Here is a 4,988-nt window from a genome sequence, read left to right as displayed (position 1 = left end):
AAAACACAAACACCTTGGTTTCAACTTTAAAACAGAGAACCAAAAAAAGAAAATGCTTGATCTAGACTTCTCACCCACTTAATCATTGTTGATCTAATCAATCTCCGGCAACGGCGCCAAAAACTTGATGGTGTTTTTGTGGAAAACGAATTTTCCAAACACATAGATCTAACCGGCAAGTGTACCGGGTCGCATCAAGTAGTAATAACTCACAAGAGTGAGGTCGATCCCACAGGGATTGATGGATCAAGCAATTTTAGTGGGTGATTAGTTTAGTCAAGCTAACATTGAGTGAATTGTGTGAGGTTGATCAACAGAAAGTAAATTGCAAGGAATTTAAAAGATGCAGAAAATAAAATTGCAGGAAACTTAAAGAACAAGAAAGTAAAATAACTGAAACTTAAATTGCAAGAAAAGTAAATTGCATGAAAAGTAAAGGGGTTGGGGTGCTGGAAATTAAAATTCAACAAGAAAATGTAAAGAGCAATCAAGCAGAGAACTAGAATATGAAATGGGATGCAGCAGATTTAAAACAGAAGAGTAAAAATGCTTGAAGAATTGAAAACAGAAAGCGATGCTTAATTTGCAGCAATTTAAAAGAATGTTGAAGATCTCAGGGAATCAATGAGACTAGAAAACAATTCTAGATCTCAATCCCTTCCTTGATTCAACAGAAAACAAGTTGTAGAAGAAAGAAGAAATGAAGCAGCAAATGAAAACTCAAATTCAACTATCAATTCTCTGAAATTATGCAGAAGAATAACAAGAGAGATCTTAGACCAAGAGGGAAACAGAATTCCTTCACTCTCAATCCCAGATTTAAGACAGAAAAAATAAAGAAAAGAGATCCTCAACAAAGATGGAATTGATGCCTTTATATAGGCAACAAAATGAAAAATGAAAATGAAATTAAAACAAATTACAAAAATGAAAATCCTAATTTAATTGATCCATGTGCCTTTGAGTCATGTTGAGTGGGCTTTGCTTGCCTTGGATTTGAGGAGAAATGGGTTTGGTTGGCCTTGATTCAATTTGGTGAGGAATTGAATTAAATTGAATTTTGGTTGATTTTTGGCCCAAAATGTTGCTCCAGGAGGCTGCCCTGCCCTTGTGGAGGGCAGGGCAGAAATTTGGTGCATGGTGCATGAGGTTGGTGCGGCCTTGGTGTGTGTTGATGCGAGTTGGTGTGGCCATGGTGCTGCCAGGATTGCAAAACGCTGCCCTGCCCGTGCCAAGGGCAGGGCAAAAAATTGTGGTGCGCCAGGGACGAGGAGTGCGCACGTTGGTGCTGCCAGGAGAGGAAATTGGTGCGCCAAATTCTTGTGCCATCCAAATGCTGCCCTGCCCGCGCAAAGGGCAGGGCAATGTTGCTACTTCCACGCCCCAAGTTCGAATCATGGAGGAGGCAAACACGCTACATTTTTTTCTTGGTTTCTTTTTGCTTATTTTTGGCCCTTAAAGATACCTTTCGTTCCTGCCTCAATTGGATGCCAAATATGGATTTCTATATATCGTTGGAAAGCTCTGAATGTCAGCTTTCCAACGCAACTAGAAGCACATCAATCGAACGTTTGTAGCTCAAGTTATAGCCCTTTGAAGTAGGCATGGTCATGCTGTGAGCGCCCAGATTTTAACTTAGCCAAAATTTTGCTTCCAATCCTTAATGTGCATCACGATCCTGCCCTTGGCAAGGGCAGGGCAGAATCGTGCTGGCTGCTTCCTTCCTTGATTTGGTCATGGGCCACGCTTTTAAAAGCGTGGCCTAAGGCTACAAAGTGTACCCCAACTTCAAAGTGTACCCCAAAGCTCTTTTTTTCTCCTTTTTTTTGTGCTTCTTTGCTTCTTTTTCTTCTTATTTCCTACAAGATTTATAAAATTAAAATATCAAGAAAATATATCATTTAAGTACAAAAAGCATTCAATATTTAAGCACAAATCATCAATTTCTTGTATGAAAAAGCATAGAAAATGGGTATATGACGACATGTCATCAGGTTCGTTCTCCCAAGTCTCATTTCCAAATAACTTGTCATTTAGCTTCATGATTGCTCCAAGGTATTTAGCAACTTGCTCTTCAGTGTCATACTCATCCTCTTCAGAGGAAGAATACTCATCAGAGCTCATGAAAGGCAGAAGTAAGTCCAATGGAATCTCTATGGTCTCAATTTGAGCCTCAGATTCCCATGGTTCCTCATTGGGGAACTCTGTGGAGGCTAGTGCACGCCCATTGAGGTCTTCCTCAGTGGCGTCCACTTCCTCTCTTTCCTCTCCAGATTCGGCCATGGTTATGGCTTTGCACTCTCCTTTTGGATTTTCTTCTGTATTGCTTGGAAGAGTACTTGGAGGGAGTTCAGTAATTTTCTTACTCAGCTGTCCCACTTGTGCCTCCAAATTCCTAATGGAGGACCTTGTTTCAGTCATGAAACTTTGAGTGGTTTTGATTAGATCAGAGACCATGGTTGCTAAGTCAGATTGGTTCTGCTTAGAATTCTCTGTCTGTTGCTGAGAAGATGATGGAAAAGGCTTGCCATTGCTAAACCTGTTTCTTCCACCATTATTGTTGTTGAAACCTTGTTGAGGTCTCTCTTGATTCTTCCATGAGAAATTTGGGTGATTTCTCCATGATGAATTATAGGTGTTTCCATAGGATTCTCCCAGGTAATTCACCTCTTCCATTGAAGGGTTCTCAGGATCATAAGCTTCTTCTTCAGAGGAAGCATCCTTAGTACTGCTTGGTGCATTTTGCATTCCAGACAGACTTTGAGAAATCAAATTGACTTGTTGAGTCAATATTTTATTCTGAGCCAATATGGCATTCAGAGTATCAATCTCAAGAACTCCATTCTTCTGACTTGTCCCATTGTTCACAGGATTCCTTTCAGAAGTGTACATGAATTGGTTATTTGCAACCATTTCAATGAGTTCTTGAGCCTCTGTAGGCGTCTTCTTCAGATGAAGAGATCCTCCAGCAGAGCTATCCAAAGACATCTTGGATAGTTCAGAGAGACCATCATAGAAAATACCTATGATGCTCCATTCAGAAAGCATGTCAGAAGGACACTTTCTGATTAATTGTTTGTATCTTTCCCAAGCTTCATAGAGGGATTCTCCATCCTTCTGTCTGAAGGTTTGGACTTCCACTCTAAGCTTACTCAATTTTTGAGGTGGAAAGAACTTTGCCAAGAAGGCATTGACTAGCTTTTCCCAAGAGTCCAGGCTTTCTTTAGGTTGTGAGTCCAACCATGTCCTAGCTCTGTCTCTTACAGCAAAAGGGAATAGCATAAGTCTATAGATCTCAGGGTCTACCCCATTAGTCTTGACTGTGTCACAGATTTGCAAGAACTCAGCTAAGAACTGATAAGGATCTTCCAATGGAAGTCCATGGAACTTGCAATTCTGTTGTATTAGAGAAACTAATTGAGGCTTAAGCTCAAAGTTGTTTGCTCCAATGGCAGGGATAGAGATGCTTCTCCCATAGAAGTCAGGAGTAGGTGCATTAAAGTCACCAAGCACCTTCCTTGCATTGTTGGCATTGTTGTTATTTTCGGCTGCCATGTGTTCTTCCTCTTTGAAGAATTCGGTTAGGTCCTCTACAGAGAGTTGTGCCTTAGCTTCTCTTAGCTTTTGCTTCAAGGTCCTTTCAGGTTCAGGGTCAGCTTCAACAAGAATGCCTTTGTCTCTGCTCCTGCTCATATGAAAGAGAAGAGAACAAGAGAATATGGAATCCTCTATGTCATAGTATAGAGATTCCTTGAGGTGTCAGAGGAAAAGAAAAATGGAAGACAGAGGTAGAAAATTCGAACTTATCAAAGAAGATGGAGTTCGAATTTTGCATTAAGGAATAGTGTTAGTCCATAGAAGGGAAGTAATTTTCGAAAATTAAGTAAAAGATTTTGAAAACATTTTGAAAAACACTTAATTGATTTTCGAAAATAAAAGTGGGAAAGAAATAAAGTGATTTTTGAAAAAGATTTTGAAATTAGAAATCAGAAAGATTTGATTGGAAACTGTTTTGAAAAAGATGTGATTAAAAAGATATGATAAAAAAAATTATGCTTTTAAAAAGATATGATTGAAAAGATATGATTTGAAAATAATTTTAAAAAGATTTGATTTTAAAAATTAATGACTTGCCTAACAAGAAAAGATATGATTCAAACATTAAACCTTTCTCAACAGAAAAGGCAACATACTTAAAATGTTCAATCAAATCATTAATTGTTAGTAAGTATCTTTGAAAAAGGAAAGAAATTGATTTTGAAAACATTTGATTGAAAAGATATGATTTGAAAAAGATTTGATTTTGAAAAACTTTGAAAACTTGAAAAAAATTGATTTTGAAAACAAAATCTTCCCCCTTGTGCCATCCTGGCGTTAAACGCCCAGAATGGTGCACATTCTGGCGTTTAACGCCCAAAACTATACCCTTTTGGGCGTTTAACGCCCAGCCAGGTACCCTGGCTGGCATTTAAACGCCAGTCTGTCTTCTTTACTGGGCATTTTTGAATGCCCAGCTTTTTCTGTATAATTCCTCTGCAGTATGTTCTGAATCTTCAATTCTCTGTATTATTGACTTGAAAAGACACAAATTAAAAATATTTTTGGATTTTTAATAATGAGGAATAATCAAAATGCAACTAAAATCAAATAACAATGCATGCAAGACACCAAACTTAGCAGTTTGTATACTATTGACACTAACAAAATGAGAATGCATATGACAAAACACTCAAGTCAAGAGAATTCAAAGATCAAAACAAGGAAATCATCAAGAACAACTTGAAGATTAATGAAGACACATGCATAAATTTGAAAAATGCCAGAAGAACAGAAACATGCAATTGACACCAAACATAAAATGAGACACTAGACTTAAACAAGAAATATATTTTTTTTTATGATTTTGTAATTTTTTTTTTGATTTTTCGAAAATTAAGTGGAAGAAGAAAATAAAGGTATCAAAATTCTTAATGAGAATTCCAGGAATC

The 4,988-nt window shown here is 37.7% G+C and overlaps 1 non-coding gene across 1 annotated transcript; it reads left to right on the top strand.

The window, feature by feature from the left end:
- Positions 1–3,042: 3,042 nt before the first annotated feature.
- Positions 3,043–3,150, top strand: LOC130977456 (small nucleolar RNA R71). Its single transcript, XR_009085146.1, has one exon. It is a non-coding gene; the product is annotated as a small nucleolar RNA R71 (small nucleolar RNA).
- Positions 3,151–4,988: the final 1,838 nt, after the last annotated feature.

Source organism: Arachis stenosperma, chromosome 4 (genome assembly GCF_014773155.1).
Source record: "Arachis stenosperma cultivar V10309 chromosome 4, arast.V10309.gnm1.PFL2, whole genome shotgun sequence".
NCBI classification, from domain to species: Eukaryota; Viridiplantae; Streptophyta; class Magnoliopsida; order Fabales; family Fabaceae; genus Arachis; species Arachis stenosperma.
The sequence above is the reverse complement of the archived record's forward strand: the minus strand, read 5'-3'. Positions and strand labels throughout refer to the sequence as shown.